The following is a 23,491-nucleotide window of genomic DNA, read 5'->3' as shown; positions in this document are numbered from 1 at the left end:
GAAATAAAAAGAAACTAAGCGCATTTTGTAGCCTAGATTTTAGGAGTCACTTAAGGCAGTACACTTGAATGAATAAGGGCAAAGGCAAATTGCAAAAGGCACTTACTAAACTTGTCTGGGGATTTCATCCCTGTAGTTTGTAGTATGAAAGCTGTGCTTTTCTTTAGGAAATGGCAATAAAAGCCGACAAGCCTAAAGACCCAGATTAATTTAGAAATTCTGCAGCTGGGGGAGGTGGGGTAGAAACAAGTGCAGTGACTCAGGCTGACCTTTCCACAAACTCCATACAATGTGTGAGGTGTCTGAGCTGTGGCCGAACTGCCGGGTCCTGCCAGCTGCACGGGGCAGGCTGAGCCCCGGGCTGCACTCGCTGCTGCGATGGGTGCTGCACCAAACCGGGCCGGCAGCCATGCGGGCAGCTCCTTTATTTGTGTGTGCAGCTCTGCTGCCAGCGTGTGGGAGGGTTATGCATCCATCAGGCCCATCAGCGTGGTAGGGCGCTTCCGAAGTGGTGGTGGCAGAATCTGTCCCAAAAGCGCTGAGAAATGCTCGGGTGTTATTTTGCAATGCGTAGCAGCTCTTTTGTGCAACTTAAACAAGTTGGCTCGCTGCTATATATGCTCTCTGACGCAGATTAGTGGCTATTATAAAGGATTTAATTATCCTGATGACCCAAAGTAACAAAAGGAGCAGGCCTGTTCATGTCGAGGGTGATAGTGTGTGTGGTTATTTTATTTCCCTCTTCCCTTCTCCTCCCTCCTCTCCACCGTAAAGCTACAAAGTGAAAGATGATACCTGTATTTCTCTTTCCCAGGCTGGTATATATGATTATTTCTATGATCTTTGTTTATATAGATCCAAGGTAGATTAAAGCTCCTTTTTAATATTAGAGTACTTGTCAGGAGACTGGGTAAGTCTGTGTATGCATCTCACCAAAAAAATTTCAGACCTCCTGGTACCTTCTCCTCAGCTTACATTTGTGCAGCTGTTCATTTTGTATAGCTATGCAAGCCTCTACACTAAGAAAATTTTAATCATTTCCATAGTCTAGGTAAGCTACAGACAGATTCCCTCCTAATATTTATCAACCCATGTTCCCTTCAGTAGGAAATGGGGAAGAGAAGCCAGCTTCACTGTTTGCAGGACCATTTGGAGGGCTCAACTGAAGTAAGGACCGTAATTCAGATAAATGCTACAGCTGTAGCAAAAGTGAGCCTTTTCCACAAATTAGCTGCCAGCCTGCCTACAAAGATTATGATGGAAGGAGAGGCTTGGGAAGATGCAGACGGGCTGCACAGAAGGAAGCGATGTTTTAGGAAATAAAAGCTAGGTCTCTTTGCTCCTGGTATGATGGGTTCCAGACTGCAGTGGATTTCACTTGAATTAGAGGGAATGTTTTCCCCTTTAATGCTTTCTCTACAAATTTTTAATGCTTTAATGCTTTCCCTACAATTAGATCATCATATGACCAAACTCTCTCCTCTCCCCTGAAGTTTTATGCAAGAAATTATATATTGTGATACTTGTGTATGAACATATACAAATATCACGTGTACATATGCATAATTCATAGTACATATAATTGTGTATAATCAGCTTAAGTTATTAGATTGCTTTTCTGCAAATGTTTTTACCTATGTGGAATGGGAGTATTAACTGATATATTTGTTGAGGTCTTTTTCCTGCTCTTCAACTGATGATGTCTTAAGAAAAAAAACTTGCTTTAGGAACGAGTTATAGAAATCCTGTTTTGAAAAGCTGTTTTGTTTCTTAGGAGCACGTGTTTGTTTTTGCATCTTTATGATCTTGGTTTTTCAATGGATTTTAAGCCCCATTTTTCAAAACTGAATGAGGTATTTAGAAGAATTAGTCTCTCTAACATTTTCTAAAGTGAACAAGACTTGGTTTCTTAAATTGCTGCATGTATCTGCCCACGTGCACAGTACGGTGCTTACAGGCTTTGAGTTGCATTTTTGATCACTGAGGATATTCAAGAGTGCCTTAGCTCTGTGCTTTGCTTCCAAGTGGCACAGGTAATTTTGCTGGAGCTCACACAGCAGAATGGACTGTATGTTACAGGATATGTAGAATTATCAGTTGTATGTAACTGGCTAGGAATATCCCATATATAAAACAGTCTCATCTGCAGAGATTGTTGGGAGGTAGCTGGAAGAGCACAAAACCTTACGCCTGTTGCTATGGGTGATATGGATTTGAAGGCAGCTGCAGTTTGAGCTCTGGATAGTTCAGCTAGTTCCTTATTTTTGCGTAACACTCCATCGAGTAAGAGTTCATTTGGCATTTCCTGAGCTAGGGAGCAGGAGGAGGACTGCTGTTACAGTGACAGCTGAGTGGCGTCAGCTCTTTGCAAGGTCAGTAGAAACGGGGAGACCTTGCTGTTTGGTTTGGTGTGCTGGCCCGTACCTTGTGCCAGAGCTGTGCCATGCAGGCAGCCTTCTCCTCCCTCGTATGAACAGGGGCAACCCTTGCAAGGAATCCCTACATCACATGCGTGTACGTGAGGAATCTGCAGCCCAGAGACAAGTCAGGACCTTTTTTTGAAAACTGCTCTTTGGTAAAGGTGGCAAGTTGCAGATGAGCTACACTGACACAGAGAAACGAGCTGATGTCACGTACATCATCTGGTTCATGGTTGCCTTACAAGGTAGCTAAGAGAGTTGCAACCCATGTTGGCTAGTGCCCAGTGAAACGGGCTGTGGGCTGTGGTGTACGTTCCTGCCCTGCTGTATGTCCATCAGCCAGGGCTGAGATGTCAGGTTCAGTCTCAGTGGTCATTCTTCTTGGCCCTGCTTCTGGGGTTAATGTTATAAAGTACAGCAATAATGTTTAAAGCTGGTGGCTTAATGAATTCCACTTTGTTCACACTCTCTGCAACATGTAAATTGCTCATTGAGCCTTTTTATTTCAGAAATCAAAATAGAGGGAAAGAACATGTTAATTTAGCTTTAATGTCAAGTTTTATTGGGAGTACCATTTGTTACCAGTGAAGTACACTTAAGTTCCTATTAAATCTTGGTAGGCACATTACATTTGACTGTATAGCCTAAGTAAGACTATATCAGCCTCTCCCCAACAGTTTAAGGCCTAATTAAATATTTTCTGTTCTCAGTTGTAAGGGAGATATTATTTTAATTACAGTATCTTTTTTTATGACATGCAGAGCACTCAGCTACCAAGAATAGTGTGATGTTTTCCCAAATTTTATATGCATTTTTTAAACTTTTTTTTTATTTTTTACAATCTCACTTGAGTCCAATGTAAAGCTGACTGGAAGAAATGGCACTAAGGTACAAAATATATGACCCTTCCTGTTTGTGCCATTGAAAGCTGTTATTTTTTAACATCAACATGAAAGTTTCCATTCTTCATTTTTAGTGGAAAAAAATTGAAAATTGTTTGAAGCCCTCTCCTCTTTTTGTCCTTTCTTTACAGTCTCTGTCCTATTAACTTTCAAAAGATATTTACTGAGTTGAAAGCATAGTATTTGGGAAGAAAATTGTGATGTTCTTTTCTAAAATACATAAGACTATCCAGATGTGTAATAGGTTGATTTGAACTGGGGCTCCAGAAATTTTGAAAATGAGATGATGTCTGTACGTACAGCTCCTGCAAAACTGACCAGTGGGCTATTAGGAGGGTTTTGAACATCTGGAATTATTTCCTAATTTTGCAGTAGATTTAGTGTGCAATTGAGGGCAAATTGCTTCACTTCTGTCTGCCTGTCTTACTCCCTTGTGTAAAACACATTATTGACACGGGGTAGTTGTAGGACCAAATGTTTATGATTCAGTAGTGGTATGGCCTGCATAAGGTACTGTTTAGGTATGGTAAACCCTGCTTTGTGGCAGCAGAATGCCTTGTACAACTCTTTGAAATTTCTTCCAAGCCTATGATCTAGGCCCTGTTGACTCAAAACAACTGTGTGTGTTTCATGCTGGAGTTCAGCTAAGTCTTGATGGAAATCCTGACGATGTTTCAGTATAGCATGGTGTTTTGTTTGTCGTCTTACGTTCACTTCAGTTAGCCATGCCTGATCTTGATGTTTCCTCCCTTCCTGATTTGCAAAGCAGATTTTGTTTGGTGGATGGTACGTATCATTATAAGGGTTGGCCCTAGCAACCAGAGAGATGTCCAAAAATAGCTTATCCCATCATTGCAGCGCATCTTTGAACCTCAGGATGTTATACTGCAGTCTTGCTAAGTGGTTAAAGGCTGTTGTTTTGTTTCTAATGATGGTACAAAAATAAACTCTACTATGGGTAGACTTGACTCTGTGTGCAGAGTAATGCTGTTTGAGACATGAGAGAAGTGTTTACATGCTGAAGAAAAATGCCTTTGAAGCCAAAATATTTCTTCTGTGTATCCACGTGTATGATTTTGTTTACAGCTTGTTATCTGAAGAGTCATCTGCTCAGTGAGCACCTGATCTTGAAAGACATGTAGTGCCTAGCTAGGCCATGCCATGTTTGAAGTTATCTGCGTAAGTGGTTGCTCTTGGCCCTTTTGCTCCTGGTACCTGGAGCAGCTTGCTTCCTGGCTGACGATGGCCAATTAAAACTGTTTTCCTTTTTTGAGAAAGTAGGTACATAAGTCTCTGCTGCTATTTGATTTTGTGCTAGTCAACATAAGAAATATTTAAGATACTTTTGCAGTGTGGCCGTTTTCTTCTCCCTCTCTCTCCAATTTAAGAAACCTCCAAATACAACCTTTGGGATAGCATTGCATTTCTATAGCACTACAGGACCATGAGAGTTTAGAGAGATGTGTTCAGTTGGTGATCATCCTCTGTTTTTGCAATGCTTTTTGTATTGGTTTTCTTTTCATCACTTTTGGAGGGCATTCTGCCATCTGATTTGTTCTTATATTCCCTTTTACTAATAATCTGCTTCAGTTTTCCATATTCTTTCATCTATCCATGCCCTTTTTTGCTCTATTTAAAAATATCTGTTAAAGTTCATATATTTTTAAAAACCTTTCCCTGGGCTGTTTTTCCTTTTAATCTTAGCACAAACTCAAATCAAGCAATTTGAAATTGCTTGGCATCATTTATGTATTCTATGCATAACTTTCAATTGCAGTTGGATTGAAAACATAAATTTTCTTCTTCAAAGCTTGAAGATATCAGAAAAGTTCTCATTCTGCTTGTGTTTAAAACTGGATTTGTGTTGGAGAGGGAGTGAGGAAGCCACTCCGGGCTCGAATGGTGAGCACTGCCTTGGCAGTGAGTGGGGTGCTTGGCTGGGAGGTGAGTTCAGGTTCTTGTTTTGCCTTCTCAAAACATGGGTCTGAACGTGGACCTTGGACCTCTCAGGTGAATGTCAAGCATCAGATTGCCTCTTCTGGACTTTCTCCTCTTTGAAGAGAAAGCTTCATCTCTCACCTGAAAGGCTTTTTGTATCAAAATGTTCCTGTAATTCTTGTTTTCCAGTCTCTTTTTTTGACAGTCACCCTCTTCTGATGATGGATGGTTTGCTTGTAGGGGCAGAGTGCCCCAAGAACTTTAACCTGCAGATGCTGTTCAGTCTGTTAGCAGAAAAAGACTGGATTGATTTGAGTTTGACAGTAGACCCCTTGCAACCTGCAATTCGAAGAAGAAGAAGAAGAAGAAGAAGAAGAAGAAAAAAAAAAAAGATCATACCATGCTGAAACACTGAGCGCGAGGCTCATTCGGCAGTCACAGAATGTATTTGCTCTATGAATGTCCTCCTATACTGTCTCCAGAGAACAGCTGTGTTTTGGAGGGGTGGTTTCTCTTGACTTGGTTCTCTTGACTTGGCTGCCAAGGGAAGAAGCTTGTGAAGTAGCTTGGCTGTTTAAAGAACTTAGCCCTCACCCTGAACAAGAACAGGTGTGATAAAATAAATAAATAAAAGCAAGATGTGCTAGGTAGAAGCTTCTATTTAGCATCATAAGAACCATTATTATACTAAATACATTTCTGAACATGCCAGTATGTTTTTTTTTTTTTTTTTTTTTTTTTTATGGTAGACTGCCGAAGAGGCAGCTGGCCCTCTGGATGCTTTGCTGAGAGGCCTCATTGGCTTTAGCTGGTGTGGATAGTGAATGTGCATCTCATGGTGGAAAAAGATGCCAGTGAGGGACTGCATTAAAGGCTTGAACCAAAGCCAAGTGAAGGCAATGGCAGACTCCTAAATGTGTGTTTGTGAACTTTCTATCATGTCCAAAACAGCTTAATTTGTTTCACATTTACCACTGTAAATAGCTTTTAGATGGTACAAAAGAATGATGCGTTTATGCCCTATTTGCTCTTAAAGGTCTGGGTCAGAGAAGTATTTGTTATTAGGAACTGAGGAAGGGAAACAAATGTGTGGTACTCAGGGACTTTTCTTTTGATTTGATCAAGCTGCACTATGCAAGCTTTTCTTACTCCTCTCTTTGCAAAACTAAAATGTTTCTTAAAAAACATATGCTTATTTATCTATCCTTCCATTATAATACAGCTGTGACCTGTAAAGAATTCAGAAGTGCATTAAAACAGTGGTACATAATTCAGTTTAAATATGTGATGACATTTAAGATGTAGATTCTGAGAGCCAGAAGTTACATAAATTGTTAGTATAGAAAACGGAAGATTGCTGAGATTAAAGTGGGACACCAGACATTGATTTGCTTTTACGGATGTGGGAGAGAAGAGACAATTGGATGTAATATTGACACTGAAATATATAAAGAGAGGTTTTCTTCATTATCTGTATTCTGCAGAGTATTCTGTATTCTCTAGGATATTCTTGCCATATGTGTTCAGTTTCCAGAAATTTGTATACATCATCTACTTTTTGTTCCAAACGATATAGCATTTATTAGTGATTTTATAAGGAGTTGTTTCTAGGGAAAAGAATCTGTAGAAAGCTGCCTGTAATTTTGATTTCTGCTCTGGCACCCTACTATATACTGCATACACCATCTGCATCAAAGAAGGTGGTAAACAATATGCCTATCAATTAACTGGCTGCGAAACTGTCCTAAAGGTATTCACTGTGCTGAGTACCTTTTTGAGGAGCATTACTGATGCTTTGCTTTTGGTTGGTAACACAGCTTCCTCAGTAGATTTAAGTGTTAACCCCTCTCCCTGCTTGGCGAGAGAGTCCTGAAAACAGAGCCAGCATTTTCAAAGTGGACTGTCCTGCAGAGCTGGGCTGAGGAATGATGTAGGAGCAAAACCTGTTTTATGTCCAGGCCCATTAAATTTGGGGTATTGCAAAGGGTTGAAACGTGAGGTGGAAACACAGAGCTTCTGAGTTGAATGTCTTTGTACCAAAAATACCAAAAACATGTGTCTCTAGCAGAGCATTACATGACCCATTGCTGCTGGCAGGGCCTGTCCTTCCTGGGAGAGAGCCCCTTTGTTTCCTGGCACTTGACAGGCAGCAGCGAAGGCGGTGAACAGGGAGTTTGTGCAGGCATGTATGAAGCAGTCCGTCAGGTGCCGGATGAAGCTACAGGTGAGGGGAAACGGAGATGCGCCTTTCCCTCTCTGTGTGGTTTCTAGGGTCCCTCCTCCTCCTCCTCCTCCTCCTCCTCCTCCTCCCATGAGACAGGGAGGAGTGCCAAGAATGGAATCACACAGGAGGTGTTCTGCCATGTCACAATAGGAAGCTTCTTGATAAGAAATTATTCTGCTTACAGTTCATGTGCTTGCAGCCTTATGAATGGTGGATAAAAAGACTGTATGGGACATAACTGTAAATAAATAGAGCAACCACTGCAATGCCATAATGTTGTTTTCCATGCTAACCTTTTTTTTTTTTTTTTTTTTTTGGAATTACTTATGCTTGATTGTTACAATTGATTGCAATTGTGAGAGCTAATTTTAGTTCATAAATTTTATGATGGAAGCCTGCCAAGTGTTTGTATAATGGAAGATAACAACTGCACAGAATGTGATATAGGATATGTTTGTGTTTCCTTGATCCAACCAAATGTTAGTAACCATTTCATGGTCTGATATATACACAGATATTGTCTGCATGTAGCCAACTAGCCAGTTTTCTCAAAGAAGAAAATACAACCCCCTGGGAAAACAGAACAACAGTTTAGAGCATTGTGATGAGTTTTAAGAACAAGCTGAATTAAGTGCTGGTGATAGTGATCACTGCCTTAGTTTTAGGTCTAACACTAAAACCAGTTGAACTACACATGATGGGACAGAGGGTAAATAGTGCTGCTCTGACCTTAAGAAAAGAAAATCCAATGTGTTTCATTTATGAAATTAAACATGGGCATATTGGTATATGGATCTGGCCCTTAAAAAAAGTCACAGTAGCTATCTGACAGCCTGGTCCAGTTTCTATGATGTTCAATGTCAGGACCTGCAGGGAGAGTAGATCATGGATTCAAGATTACTCAAGTAATCTTTGGGACCATTTTGCAGGGCTTCCAGGAGCTTTCAGGCAGTGAGGAGGAGGAAGTCTGAAGTGGTACTGAGGATGTGAAAAGTGCGTATGGGTTTGTGGTATTCAAGGCTTTATGGGACAATTTTTACTTGGATTGAAAAACCATTATTTAAAAAAACTTAGCTCATCCAATAGATTAGTCTTGGTACTCAAATTATTAGGTGAGCTCATTTGTAAAATAAAGTACCAAAACTAATTAGAACTCATGTCATCTCTCTCCCACGGGATTTTAGTTTCTCCTCTCACTTGTCTTTTACATTTTCAATCCAGTTGTGATTTGTCTTATACATTTGTTTAAATACAAGTCATATCTTCAAGCTAAGATCACATTGTACATTTATCCTGGTCAGCCTTCTGGAGTTATTCACAGATGTAAGTTTTGGCAAAGTCGGGGCCAAAAATGACAGGTGGAAGATCCACATTCTTGAAATCAACTCTTTCTTTCATCTTGGTTTTGGGCATTTTTAGTTCAGCTCAGTGCTGTATGGGTTTTATTTAAGGAGATGGCTTGTCCCTATAAAAGTGTCTTTAAAAAAGATTAAACGGTTTAAATCTGTTCAAGAGCGTTAATTAAAATGTATTTCAATCCGAAGGGGATAAGAGTGTGTTTTTCTTTTCTTTTCTTTTTTTTTTCCTTTAAAATAAAGCACTAGCCTTGTGAAACATTTTGCATCTATTACAAAAGGAACTTTGGAACATTTTTCTAAAATGAGAAATGAGCAAATTGCATCTGCTAGGTGTGGGAGGGACATTTCAAAATCCCACTGACAGTCACATTATCAAACTAAACATCATCTCTCATCTCTCTCTTACTGGTGCTGACTGAGTAAGTCCCCCCCTTCCAGAGGTCAAACCATCCCTGTGGATAAGACCAGCAAGAGGTACAGGCACTGTTAGGACTGAAGTAGGACAGAGCCTGCAATTCTTTACTGGGGAAAACTTTGCTTTCTATAGGGAAGTGAACTTCAGAGCTCTTTGTCCTTAACTCCATCTCTTGAGGAGAAGAGGGGATTCCTGAATTTAGTTTATCACATTTGATTAGTAAAGACATCTTTGTCTTCCCAACAGCAAGGAGACAACCGCAGCATACGGTACTGACGTGAGGTTGGTGGCAGTAGCCTCAGTCGGTCGTCCTGCTGCCACAGGCTGTGGCTCTGTGCTGGGATGGGACGGAGGAGCCCAGCCTCCAACCTGTGTGCCCCCCTCTGGTCTCCAGGTTTCTGTAGGAGAGCTAATGGCTGTCATAAACACCTAATTTAAATAGCATATTTACAATAACCACCCCCCTCCACCCTATTGAAGCAGATCACAGAAACAGGAAAAACTCGAAAAAATTTCTGAATGCTAAGAGCACCTTTGCTCTTTGTTGGTTTATATTTGTAAGTTTTTCACTGGTAGATTCCTAGGTGCCTTGCAAAAGATGACCTTTGATCTCAGATCTCTTTTAATGGGAATGGGTTTTTGATTTTGAGAAGTGAACTGTCATACCAAAGGTCACACTGGAGCTGCAGCAGAGCAGGGAAGAAGACCTCTCCTGTATGCTGTTGGACGCACAATGCTGTTGTAGTGCTTATTTTGCTTCCAAAAAGATTATAGAATCACAGAATAATTTAGGCTGGAAGGGCTCTCTGGAGCTCATTTGGAAGGGCTCTCTGGAGCTCATTTGGTCCAAACTCCTCAGAAAGCATTTACATGCGCTTTTATATAAATGTGTGTGTGTGTATTAAACAGTAATCTGGCATGTGTATCACATTTTGGTTAGTATCGTGGCACATGTTGTGAAAGCATTTATTTGTCACATTGGTCCAGAAGCGATGTGCTCAGTCCTGTGTAAACGCTTACAGATCTTGCGGCCCTACCATAAAGAAAGCAATCACATGAATTGGAAAAAGGTGGCTTTAGAGAAACTAATGCAAATGGTAAGTTTGAAGGAAGAGAGAGGCTGGATGGGCACAGAGAAAAGAATTTTGGAAACGTAGCAGACAGTGAAATAAAAGGCAGAGAGCCAAGGACAGGACCGGGAGACAAAAGGAACAGTAATGAAAGAAAACTAGTAGTGGCGGAGTGGATGATTGGAAGTGAAAGCTGAATACACAAGCAGCAAGGAGCTTGCTGTGTTTGATCTATTTGATACTTGGATTCACAGAAACTTCAGGCCAGAAAAATAGCTTTGATCGTCTACTCCTGTGACTCCTGACTCTTGGTCTGGGAATCCTTGGGAACCTGTGACCTCCCGTGAGAGGGGATCTGCAAAAGGTACCCGTAAAAGCAAGTTCGTGTTGTCGGGAGCATATGCGAGTTTGCTTAGCTGGGAGGCATTTCTGCAAGAGCCTGCTCTTGCTCTGGAAAATCTCTTGTAGGACAGAAATCAAAGGGGAAGACCTTGATCTAGCATGACCTTCTGCATAACGCAGATCACGGCACTTCATGCCACGTTGTACTTTCCCCCTCAGGGCTACAAAACTTCAGTTTGAGTTGTAGCATAGCTCTGAGAAGCTCTGTTTCTTTTGCTGAGGCTTTATGTGACAGCGAGCCCGTGGGTGAGCCCCTCCAGCAGTATGTTGCTTCAGCACTACAAATTCGCGCTTGGTTTAGTCATGTCAGGTATCCATGGAGTGCCTGTTGTAATATTGTTGCTGTGCAGATAAGCTGGAGGAGCTGGAATTTAAATGCGGTAATGAGACAGGAATCCAGCAAAAGGATTTATCGCTGCCGCTGCTATTTTCTTACTTAAGGCTTGTGTTGTGGGATTGCCTCGAGGCCTCGACGGAGCGGGGGCCCCGCTGGAGTAGATGCTGTGTAGGCCTGTGGGCCACTGAAAAGTTGACAGAAGAGGTGGTTTGGGCTGGTGGGAGCAGGGGAGGAATGACCACAGCGGGGAAAGCAGCGGGAGCGACTGGCGAGGAAGATGGCTTTAGCCGAGCTATTTTGCGCTGAGTGGACAGAGCAAAGAGTTGGTGTGTTTGGGAACGGGGAGAGAATGATGTGAAGGAAGTGAATATACCCTGCAGTGCATGGTTAATGCTACCATACAAGTGGAAAGGGCAGCTCTAACTGCAGGATCAAGCTATTGAAATTCCTGGCTGATAAGATCTATCTAAAATTGCCAGTGCCTGAATTCAGGTATAAGCTTTGTTTTAAATAAAACCACTCAGCACATGTGCAATGGCTGTTATTCCCCTTTCCTCTCCCAGGTCCTACTGATATATTTTCTTGCCTCTCCCGAGGCTTTTATATTCCTTAACTTTACACAGCGTTTAAATACCACAGTGTAGTTAATAGCTCAAGGCACCTGGGGAAGAAAGAGCCGGTTTCATTCAGAGATGAGGCGGGGGACACGTAGGAGAAGGGAAGAGGGAGCGCAGCACTGGCCGTAACAGCAGTGTCATTCAGAAGTCGCCCGCAGAGGAAAGCATGGCACGCGTTGCTGCTCTTGGGGAGTTTGGTATGCTTCTTCTACAGAGCAAGTTGGAGGCAGAAACTGAAACCTGTCACCAGCCTCTGCAGGAGCCACCATAGGAGCTCTGGGCTGCGGGGAAGAGAGTGAGTTTTGGGGAAGATCTGGGGCAGATGCTGGCTGGAGCCCGTGGGAAGCCCTGGGTTCCCGCAGCTGGTGGGTCGGTGGCAGGGACGACAGCCTGCGGGGCAGTGGAGGCTGAGACCTGCCCGGAGGGACAGCAGGGGATGCGATCGTGCCTGTGGGTTTGGGGCAGAGGGGTAAGGCATGGGTCGGGCAGGGGCGTGGGTGAGCGGTGGTTTTCAGACTAGAAGACAAAGACTGTGTTTGTGGGCTGGAGGAAAAGAGCCGGAGGAGAAGGGAGAGGAAGAGGGTGAGAAATAAGTGCCGGAAACGGTGGGGTCATGGGGTTAGGGGTTGCAAAAGGCACACCTCGGAGTCAGACTGCTGGCGGTGGGGAGGGAGAGGGAATAAACCAAATAGTAAAAGAAGTTTAAGATGATTCAAGGGTGGACAGAAAATGCTGCGTGGCAAAATAGGCTGGGATGATCTGTAGGCGCATTGTAGACTTTTTTTTTGCATAGGGCAATGTCCTTAGTGAGACAAGGGCTCGAGTAATTGAAATGGCTCCTTGTGGAGTGGGATGCTGTGTTCACAGGACATGATCAGATGTTTCCCATGGGTGTTGAAGCCGAACAAGCAATCTGTGCTTGAGACTTGTTGGGGAAAAAAAAACCAGAAGAAACTGTTCTGAGCAGTGTTTGTGTTGCTGAAGGACTGTGGCTTGGGCTGATTGCAGCATATTCCTTGGGGTGCTCCCCATTTCTCTGGACTGGCTTTTCAGAAAAAAACAAAATTACCTTTTTGAGAGTCTGGGTGACCATTTGGGCTCTAAGGCTGAGCTGCTGTAGAAGGGGATGGTCTTGTTCCACCTCTCCCTTCTTGGGGCCACGTGTTCCTACCACCTTGCTTGCGCCACTACCAGTGCTCCCGAGGCTGCATGGTCAGGTGGATTAACAACCTGACCTGGCTGAAAAATTATGTGGTTTCCACAGGTGTGTTTTGGGGCAGATCTGCCAGCTGATTTGACTGACATGTGGTTGAACCCACAGTCAGTCTGGGCAAGAAGGAGCCAGTGGCAATGTCCCTTTTGTGGTCTTGACTTGAGTTAATAGTGAAAGTGTATCCTGAGTAACATCTTCTGTCTTTCTGGTTTAGTATTATTACAAATATTTAATTGGTGGGGTGATAAATACAGATATAAACACCTTGTGGATCCCCCTCACTCTCTTTCCTTTCTTCTCTATGTTACAATTAGTGGTGCTTGAATAGAGCTGCTGCAATCCAAGTCAAAAGCATCTGGAGCTGTAATTAGTACATTAATAGATGTAAATAGAGTAAAGATTGGGCTGAGGAGCCTTTCTAGAGAGAGCTGGTTGTCCCATGGACAATCCCTGTGTTGCAGCATTTGAACTGCTGAGAGCTGCTTATTTAGAAAGCTAGGCTGATATTCTCACAGAGATAGAGCTGTCTTGCCAGTGAATGTTGTATAGCCAGGGTTTAGACTTGCTAATAGTGACTACACTATGAGTTGTCAAGAATGTGTTGGAGGTGTGATATGAGGTAAGAGACAGATCTTGGGCAATAGTGCAGAATAGGGTACAGCAATAAAAGAGGGAGGAGATGTCTCTAGCAGGTGGATGGCAAAACAGCATTAAAACAGGTTTTTGGTATTAGATGTAGAAGATGATTCAAGGAATGCAAACATCTATCTTGGGAAATAGATGAGTTGGAACAGTGCACTTAGAATAAATGAAATGAGTGTTTTAGCTCCAGCTCTTCTATGGAAGAGGTGGATGTCTTGCTGAGAGATGGAGTCAGCTGTATGGTGGTTCAGTTTGTTGACAAAAACAATGAGTTTGCATGAATAGTATCTTGGGCTCATAAAAGGCCATGGGCAACTGGCAATGTTCATAAGATAAGAAATGTATGTGCAGTTTAGGGGATCAGAGTAAAAAGTAGAAGGGAGCAGAATGAAAGGAATGATTGCCCTTCCCAGCAGCATGGTATGTTGGTGTGGTCTTACTATAACTTCCTCCTTTCCCCCAAGTGTTAGGACAAGTTGCTGAAATACAGAAGGTGGTCTTTTCCCATCTGTGTACATATCTCTTCTTTTCCCCTTATTTTGTCCCTTTCCTGTCTCTGCTCTTGGAGGACTGCTCAGAGTGGAAGCTCTCCAGTTCTGCCTGCTCTGTTCTGGATGGGCTCTTTGCCCTTAGGCTTGTTGGGCTCCTACTGCCCACACATCAGAAGTGACCCTGATCATCCTTACAAATGTGACATGGGTTCCTCCTGCTCCATTTTCCTCAGGAGGGAGTTGAGTGGACCCCTTTATTGTGCAAGTTGTCCTTTTGATAACGTGGCTTAGTGACAGAACGCCAGGGAAACAGCATAACCAGCTCTTCCTGCTGCATTTCAGAGGGTGGATATTAAAAGCTGAGTGAGGAAGCTTGACTGTTAGTGTGGTGCAAGCTACGTGACAGCTGCTTTTTTTTCCAGATTTGCTGGAAGACAGGAGAAGCTTTTGGATGTGACCTGTCTATAGCCTGAGATAATTTCTGCACTGGCAAACACGGAAAGAGATAAAGCAATGGAGAGCTAAGAGCTAAATCTTTTCTGTAAAAGTGCTAGGAGCATATGTAATAGGATTGTTGAATTGGAGTTACATGTTTTCAAGGATAAGTACAGTATGATGATATTGTACTGTCACAGCCATTCTTAAATCAGAATAGAGACTGGGGATTTACAGTAGTTGTTGGGGATTCACTTGGATTTCACTTCACTAGCAAAAGAAAAGGAAAAGCTTTTGCAGATAATACAAAATAGACCTCTGAGAAGGCTAGAGCTCTGATAGAGAGGAATTCTGGATGGAGAAAACAAAAGAGCGCTCTGACTTTAATGTAATAAGGTATCGAAGATTTCTGTATACAAAATATACAGATAAGGAATCTGTTGTTTATGGATCTTTCGGCAAAATTCTGGTTAATTTACATGGGAATGCATATATTTTTGTTGTTGTTTTTTAAAAGAAGCTTCCTTCATCTGTTATTCTGTGGACCTTTGAAAAAACAAATATTAAGAATGTACATGTGCCAACCTCTCTGTTAAGCAAATATTATTAAAGTTACAGTTTTAAGCAAGCTAGACAGAGAAAATGTCAGGATTGATGTTGTCTGTCTAATCCTAACTTCTCCTCTTTACATGTGTGCATTTTGATGCTGTGTTTAGTTACGGGAACACCTATTGTCTTGCCTACAGCATATTTGCTGCTTTGAGTGCAGGCAGACAGAGCTTAGCAATGGGGCTAACAATATCAGTACCAACATGCGCAATGTGCGTCTCCAAAACTCCCTTGAGAAGTGAGAGCTACTTTTGTCCCTGTGTTTTTTTTGTGTGTGTGGTTTTTTGTTGTTGTTGTTTTTTACATTAAGGACTCAAGGGCATACAAGCAAGGCAGACTTTTTTTGTTGTTCTTCACCAGTTTGAGAAGCCTAGGGCCTGATTCTCCTGGGGACCTGGTTGGCTTGGGAACCTCTGCCTTGACGAAAATATATTATGGGTTGGTTTGGGTTGTGGTCCATACTTTTGTCGCTTGTGGTCTTCTGCTTTTAAACATGAGAGGAAGGGAGTTACGTCATGTCAGAAGGACCCACTTCTTGGGCAGTCTTCTAGGGTAATGTAGGTTCTGGGTTTTGTGGGGAGGGCAAAAGGATTTTGGTGTGCATGTTCTGTGAGGACTTGCTGGTGTTTAGTGTCAGCCTACCCAAGGAGTCTAAGTGGCAACTTAAGTTCTCCGAAATTGCTGCTATAGTCTCGTAGGGACAGATGCTGGACTAAAGCCAGCTGAGCCTCTCCCTTGGGCTTTCTGTACCCTTCCAAAGGCAATGCGAAATAGGGGGAAAAAGCCTGGCATGGTTGGCCACAGGGCTGCCACGGAGGTAGCTGGTAGAGGTGAGGAGCGTGGCCAGTCGGTGTTTTTGGTAGAGCAACCTGGCAGGCATCTGGGAGGGACCGTGGCCCTGCGGAGTAGCCACATGGGAGCATGAAACAACAGGGTAATTGGACAGATGCCTGGCAGCGAGACCCGGCAGACAGGCATGGGAGGCAAGAGCTGGGATGTGAAGCAGGGAGAGAAGGAGAAGCAATGGCCTGGGGCGGGCACACCGGCGAAGGCTGCGACAGACAGACCTGTGCCTGGGAGCGTGGGAAGAAACCTGAGTTTTCTTAATCTTGCTTTCAGTCTGTGTCACCATCACCCTGGAAATCTCTGGTGAAAGTGGCTTGTTCCTCTCAGCTCAGCTGGCTTAATTCTCTCAAATTCTACCAAACAGCTGGAAAGAGATCTTTATGATGGAAAGCCGTAAATATTAATACAGATTTTAATAATAGCAGAGTGACAGTTCTGTCTGTTGTTAGGATTATCTGATGCTATTATCTAAAAAATTTTGGTGTTACTAATATAGATTTTAATAATAGCAGAGTGACAGTCCTATCCATAATTAGGATTAATTTAAGACTTCCAAACTGATATCCTTCATGTGTATAATGTATGTATAATTTCTGAGAAAGGTAACTAATCTGCTACCAGTCCCGCCTAAACTCCATATAAATGCAATCCCTCTCCTACAGACTTTTGCTCCTGCCAAGCCCTCCTTGCTCCAAGAGATGTGTAGTGGTATCCTATTTTTAGTTGGGGTTCTGACTGCTTACTCTAGAAGCATTTCTTTTTTGAAAACCCGACTCTGCTGAGAGAAAGTAATGACCCACAGAACGTAAACAAGATGAATGGTGTTTTGTGTAAATGGCCAAACAACTTGTTCCTGGCCCAAAGGTCAGTGGAAGGCTCTCTTAATGGAAGTGAATGTGGATCGGGACCTGGGTTTAATATTTGAAAGTGCTATCTAACGTCATGAATGAGGAGAAATCAGCTGGTGATAAAAACTCCTGTCCTGTAGAGCAGATGCTTTGGGACTTTAATTTTCTGGCTGGTGGCTGTAGGAAGGGCTTGAGCTGATGGAGCTGAGGCATGGTGCTTGTCCTTCCTGTGGGTTGGGGACGTTGGATGTGTCCCAGGCCGAGTTCGGGCTCCCTGCTGATGGGACGGGGACATCTGGGAGGCACCTGCGCATCGACTTTAGCACTTGCTGCTTATTGGGACTGGTGATGAACCTTGTTTCTGAGGGAAGGCTGAAGGGAGGTGAAAGCCAAAGCTGCATGGTGCCCAGCGTGCTGCCAGGTTTGCAGACGGGATGGCCCTGGGGGAGAGCTGGTTGCTCCAGTGCTGCACCCATGGGCTCATGACAGCGAGTCATCCTAGGACAACAGAGAGGGAGTCAGCCAAAAAAATATCCTTGGGGGGACAGCTGCTTAGGCTTCAGTAACACAATTTTTCCCACTTGAAAACTCTGTCAACACACAGCTTGGACGAGGCTCTCTGTGGGGCCTTTTCTCATCATTGTCTGGCTGGCACGAGCAGGGCTGCCAGCAGCCACTTGGACACAGGTCCACACTGTGGTTCCCAGCGACTGCCCCATTTCCCCTGGCTCCTCCGCTCCAGGATGGCTCAAGGGAGGCTGTGGTTTTGCCTGCTGAGTGAGACGACGTATTTCAGCCCTGCTCAGCACGTGCGTGCTCAGGTACAGCTGCAGTCTGCGTAGTTGCTCTGTGGTGCCCAAGCCAAAGCAGCTGTAGAGCAAAGAGCAGAGGACTTTTAAATAAGATAATGTGTTTTCCAGGTGCTTTTTGCGAAGGCAGCTACAGATTTTTCTTCTTGGTGCAATGGAAAGAAACCCCCGCAAGAGCGGGCCCCTCTGCGTCTCGCCTTCGCCCGTGAGCAGATGCCATCACCGGCGCTGTGACCAGGGCAGCCGCTGCAGAGGTGCGCGCTGGTTGGCACTGCCGGGTCGGCAGCAGGGCCACGTTACTTCCCCCCTCAGCTGCCGCTTTGGCTCTGCTCGTTTTCGGTTGCACCATGACAAGAATGCCGCGCTCAAAGCCGGCCCGTTTCACTTTTAGCCCTGGTAAGGGGATTGTGACAGTTTCTTGCTTTTTGTTGTTGTGCTGGTTAATCCTGGCAGCAGACTGATGATTCCCTCGTGTTCTTGGGTTTTGTTTTTGTTTACTTTATTGGTGCAAATCTCCTTTTTGCTTTTTCCTCTGCCAGTGCTGGCAAATAAATGGAAGGGAGCCTTACTTTAGCTGCAGTATAATGAAGGGAGACACTTTTATTCTTGAGAATGGAAAACATGGTGGATTGCTGAGAGAGGGGTGGTATTGCTGTATATTTTAAACATGGATCTGGGGCCCAAAGCTACAGCTGGGGTGAACTGGCATTGTTCTACCAAAGTTAGTGGGGTCCTGTGATTTCACATCAGCTACAGGTCCTGTCTCTCGTGTCTCCTTTAAGTAGCCTTTTGCTGTATGTTCTGTAGAATTAAATCTTTTTGGAGCAACTCATACTTTTAAAAGTTTTCTTTACAAGTTGTTGCGCTGATCAGTTGGTGCTCCAGACTTGGGAACTCTTGCTTTCAGCAGGTCCCTCCTATCTTTTGCAGCTGCATAGCTGTTTGACCGTAGCTAATATGCTGTTAACTAGCAAAAGACAATTCACATTGAATTATGAATACATGCAACAGCAGCAGGATTTTAATTGGGTGGCTAATTCAGAAAGCAGGTGCTTCATTTCTGGGTTTAACTTACTAAATTCATCAGGACATTTCAACTTCTTGCATTTTAAATTCCCTGGTCCTAAAGAACAAAGTCATTTTCTCAGCTTTGGAGGCTGACATCTGCTTACGGGGATTAAGTGTGTTCCTGTAACAGTGGGCACGGATTTTCTTGGTGGAATGGGATATATTGAAGAGCATATTACATCCTGGTGCAAGTTCCTGCGCTCAGATGGAAATTGCTTTGCGGGTTTGGAGAGAGGCATGTTAGAACCTGCTTTTGTATTTGACAGATGTCTGATGATGTTACGTAATCTGTAGTATTTAGAGTTCGAGACTATTTTGGAAGTGTTTGGTGTGTTGCATTTGGTTGAATTGTAATGGGAAGTTTTCCTATTTTTGTTTCCCTCGTGTTGAAATTGCTTGTTCTGAATGGTGGAAAACAACTGTTTTAAATAAAGAATCATCAGCAAGCACTTGTTCAAAACAGCATTTTGAGATGAAGTGAAGACATTTGGCCAGAAAGCATGATCACAGAGGATCTCAGTTTGACTACTCAGGAAGTCATCAATCAACTCACATTTCTAATCTCTGAACAGTACGTGGTGATAATATTTGCTGGGGATAAGTGACCTTATATTACTTTAGTTGGACAAACATTTTAAAGCTCTGTTTCTTTAAATGCACTCTGTTTGACTACTTTAAACCTATGTCAGTACTTTCCATTTACTGTTTAGTGAGAGACAGTCTAAACCAAATTTGGCCCCAGAATTCAGTTTTGCTGACACCATACAGTGTAGAGCCAAGCTTTTTATAAAGCTCAAGATGAATAGAAATGGTACAATTAATTAAATCCAAGTTCAGGGGAAAGACCTGCTTTTAACCAAATAAATGTTCCCTGCAGGACTTGCAACCCTGGATAGGGCACCCATAAGCGCCTGGAGTGCAACTGACTGTAAACAAAAGCAAAACCCACTTAATTGGGTTTTGTGCCTGTGGCAAAACATAAACTGCAAGGAATACTGAGAAGCAATGTGGATTTGAATTATTTCCCTCCAATGTTAATAGGTTGAAGTGGTGTTAGTAATAAAAATATGGCCAGCTCTTTAGCTGCCACAATTTGGCAGCGGTCTTCTGTAGGTAATGAGGGTTGTGCAGATTAATAGCAGTTGTGCATCTGGCTTAGTGTTTTAAGTTGACCTGGTAATCTTTCTCTGGTTCCAGAACCTACACGGGACAACAAATGTTTCCCTACCTTCACACTTACTCTTATCGTGTCCTAATTTGAGCAACAACCATGCTTTTTTGTGAAGAATCTTACTCACGTCCCTGCTTATTCTACCCACCCTCCTTCGGGTCTGCTTATTTGTCCCTTGGTTTTTCTGTCCTAGGGCAATGCTGAGTAGTGTGCAGAAGAAGATGAGCAGTCTCTTATAAATAAAAAGTTAAAACTTCTTTGTAGTATGTAATGTAATATATAGTGAAATGTTTACAAGAAAAATCATGTCAGCAGCTGCATCTTTTATCAAAGAAAGTATATTCAGAAATGTTTATAGAAACATGACAGCACTAAATCTGGGTAGTTGGTCACTAATCTTTGCAAAGATGCAAAGCTGATTTGGGAGAGAGAAAATTCCCCTGAGGCATCCTGTAATTTGCAATATATGTATGATGCAGGCTTTTAAAAGCTCCTATCCTGCCCTTATTCTTCTCCACACTTCCTCCATGTGGTCACTCCAAATTGCTGCCAGCTGGCCTATTTGTCATGTGTGTTTGTACTGCTTCTAATTTTTGACCTTTCAAAGAGACAGACAAAATCTGCGGCTTACGCAAATCGTTGTGTTTGCAGCCAGCCTACTAGTGGGAAGGAAAAATACAGTAAGTTTAAACCACAGAAGGTAACAGATTCTGTTCTGAAGTGCCTGGTTGTTGACCAGCGACACTAGCGTGTGGGTAGATGAGTTGGAGCTATCCCTACTGTGTTTGAGATTTTCTTCCCTCCATATTGCCTTCTACTCTGTTTTCAGACATCAGGATAGGTTCCTTATGATGTGTGTTCAGTCTGCCAAATGTGACCTATTTTGTTTGTTCTAGGGTAACTTTTTTAAACCAAGTGGTTCTGTGGTGTGGCACACTTACAAAAACGGAACAAAAATGGTTAAAAAAAAAAGAAGTGTTGTAGAGAAAGAAGAATGAAACTAGAAGGCTGATGCATCAACAACCTGGGAATGCCCAGTATGTGGATACCTGGCAGAACAGTCAGTCAGTTAAAAGAAAGCAGTTGTGAAATTGGGTGATATTTCCCGTTTCCCTGGAGTGAAAGCACATGCAGTTTACAATGGATAATGAAATATTTGTTATGTTGAATATGTTAATTCTGCTGGTGCAGTAATCCTGAGGTTCCAATCCACCGCAAGGCTGACATTTATATTATAAAGAGATGCATGGACATTTATTGAGGATATAGACTGTCAGTGCATCTAGAAAAAAATAAAAGAGCAAATGTGAAAGGTTTCCTTTTCATTCTCTTTTCCCTTCTCTCCCATTCCATCGTAGCAAATATTGACTAACATTGAAGGTGCTGATGCTCTGAAAACTTGTACCTTTTGCAGCAAACTCCAAAGTGAATCCTTTTTCATGTGGGAAGGGGGATACAGTGTGTGACATTTTCATGCTTGTGTATGGCTTGGCTTTGTGAGAGCAAGTCTTTAGCGCTTCCAGCTTAGGGCATTCTGGCCGTATCACTTAGCTGGATTGCTGGGATGGCTGGGAATCGGACCAAGGAACTGATCCAATACATAAACTGGGTAACAACAGTTAGTCGTAGGCTTGCTGCACATTGCTAGTTCAATTTGTGGTGTTGCTGCATGGTGGTGCAGACGTGGCTCTGGGCTTGAGCTATACATTGAATCAGGGCTGTGTGCTGCTGCCCTCCTTTCAGTGGCACAGGCACGCTCTGCTTTGCACAATAAGCAGATTCAGGGAGCTAAAGTAGCCAGAAACAAACCCAGCCAAAATGCAGTTATTTTTTGGTCAGTTCAGTTCTGGGAGCCAGCTGACTGGGGGGCTAGCAGAGGGCTGGTTGCAATTGTCTGGTGGTAGGAACGTGGAGCCAGGACGTGGCAGCCCTGTTGCAGTAGTTTAAATGGGGCGAAGAGGGGCAGGGACGGGGGGCAGGGGGCCACCCGCCAGTGCTGTTGGCCAACGCTGCTCCCAGAGACTGCGGCTGTGGCTTCATGTGACAACTCAAGGAGAATCAAGAGTTTGCCATTGGCTGCAGGGGGAAGTTTTCCTTCTCTGCTGCATCTAGATATGCTCTCCTGGTGCTCACTTAGCTGCCTTGGGAGTCAGCCGAACTGGAAGAATGTCAGAAAATGAACCTGGCAAAATTGAAACTGAAGAATGTTGATTTTTTGCCGAGTTAGTGAGTAGAGTTGGCTTGCCCTGCCAGAGGCTTGGAGGAGCCCTGGAGCTGGGTGAGGGAGGGGACTTGCAGGGCTGGTGTAGGATGTGTGAGAAAGGCATGCCCAACCCTTCCCTGTTGGTGGTAGTAGGCTATTCCTTGGCTCAGATGTCATGTGAAACTACAGCCATAGCTGTTTTGGCACCTGAATACACGGATTTTGACCTAAAGTCCAGCCTGCGGACGCTACATTTAATAGAGGTGCGTGAGGCACCTTGCTGCCCTTTACGTAAAACAAGCTTTTCTCCAGTTGTCTTCATCAGTGAAGCTGTACTGTGGCTAGTGCACATCCTAATTTTAATGCATGCAGTTTCTTGGGTGAGATAAGTTGAAAGGCGCAAGGGTAGCTAGAGCCAGCTACATTTCCTTTGGCATGTTTTTTGTCTCCCAGCCACTCGGCCTGGCCATCTGCACCAGAGTGCTAGGTAGCAGCAATCCCACCACCTATCTGCACTTATTCATGCAAAGATGTGCCACCATTCACTCCTAGTTAGCAAACCTGATAAGCATGGTGATCAGCTTTAAGCAGGTACTTGTGCTCTGGTTAAAATCAAGGGTTTTCTAAGCACGTGTCTAAAGTCAATCCTGTGTCTAAGTCTTGCTGAGGAAGGATGGGCAGTTTCCCAAGGCTGCCTGAAACGCTTTGCTGCACCTTGCCTAGCAGGAGGCACTCAGAGAAGTGAAGGTCACTGGCAGCCCATGGAGCACAACTCCAACAGGATTTCCTGCCCTTGCTTGCTCCAGCTGTGCAGAGCCACCTTTTCCTCAGTTCACTCATTGGGGATGTCCCTCAACTGCTTTGACACAGAGGGGAAAAGTCCTCTCGCAGCCTGGTGCTTCCTACCTGCTGTCTGATACCGCTCTCTGCCAGTGTGTTGGGATGATTTATCCCAGTGCCAGGAAACCAGCCACTTGCCAGCTCTTTCGGACTCTGTTGAAGGCTGACTGAAGAAAGGGATAAAGTTTAATGAAACATTTTGCAAGGCTTGGACCACTTCAGAGTTTACTTTGGCCCAGTGCTTCCTGATTCTCCTTGCATCACCTTGAGATCTCAGGTACTCAACTGCCATGGAAAGGGGCTCCCACTGGTAAGGGGCTGCTGCTTTTTCTGTTGTACTCTCACCCTCTCTGCTTGCAATATCTTGCCTCTGACACATGGTGCCTTTCTGAGTGTTTTAGCGCATCCTGCGCCTTAACTATGCCTTTGTATTTTGCCTGCAATAAATGGTTTTTCAAGTGTTGTTACACTTGTGTAAATATGCAGCCACTCAGAGGCCTGCCCCTCCTTTTCCTTTTCCTGTAAGCCGCTCTTTTCCATGACAGGGACAGCTGGGGCTCCCTGTGTTTTGGTCTCTGCCCTCTGAGCACATGGCAGAGACCTAAATTAGGTCTGAGCATAGCCTTAAGTTTA

At 43.6% G+C, this 23,491-nt stretch overlaps 1 protein-coding gene across 9 annotated transcripts in view; it reads left to right on the top strand.

Moving 5' to 3' along the window:
* Positions 1 to 23,491, top strand: part of TIAM1 (TIAM Rac1 associated GEF 1) — a 201,776-nt gene that overhangs the window by 41,521 nt on the left and 136,764 nt on the right. The window lies entirely within an intron of this gene.

Source organism: Dromaius novaehollandiae, chromosome 1 (genome assembly GCF_036370855.1).
Source record: "Dromaius novaehollandiae isolate bDroNov1 chromosome 1, bDroNov1.hap1, whole genome shotgun sequence".
NCBI lineage: Eukaryota > Metazoa > Chordata > Aves > Casuariiformes > Dromaiidae > Dromaius > Dromaius novaehollandiae.
The sequence above is the reverse complement of the archived record's forward strand: the minus strand, read 5'-3'. Positions and strand labels throughout refer to the sequence as shown.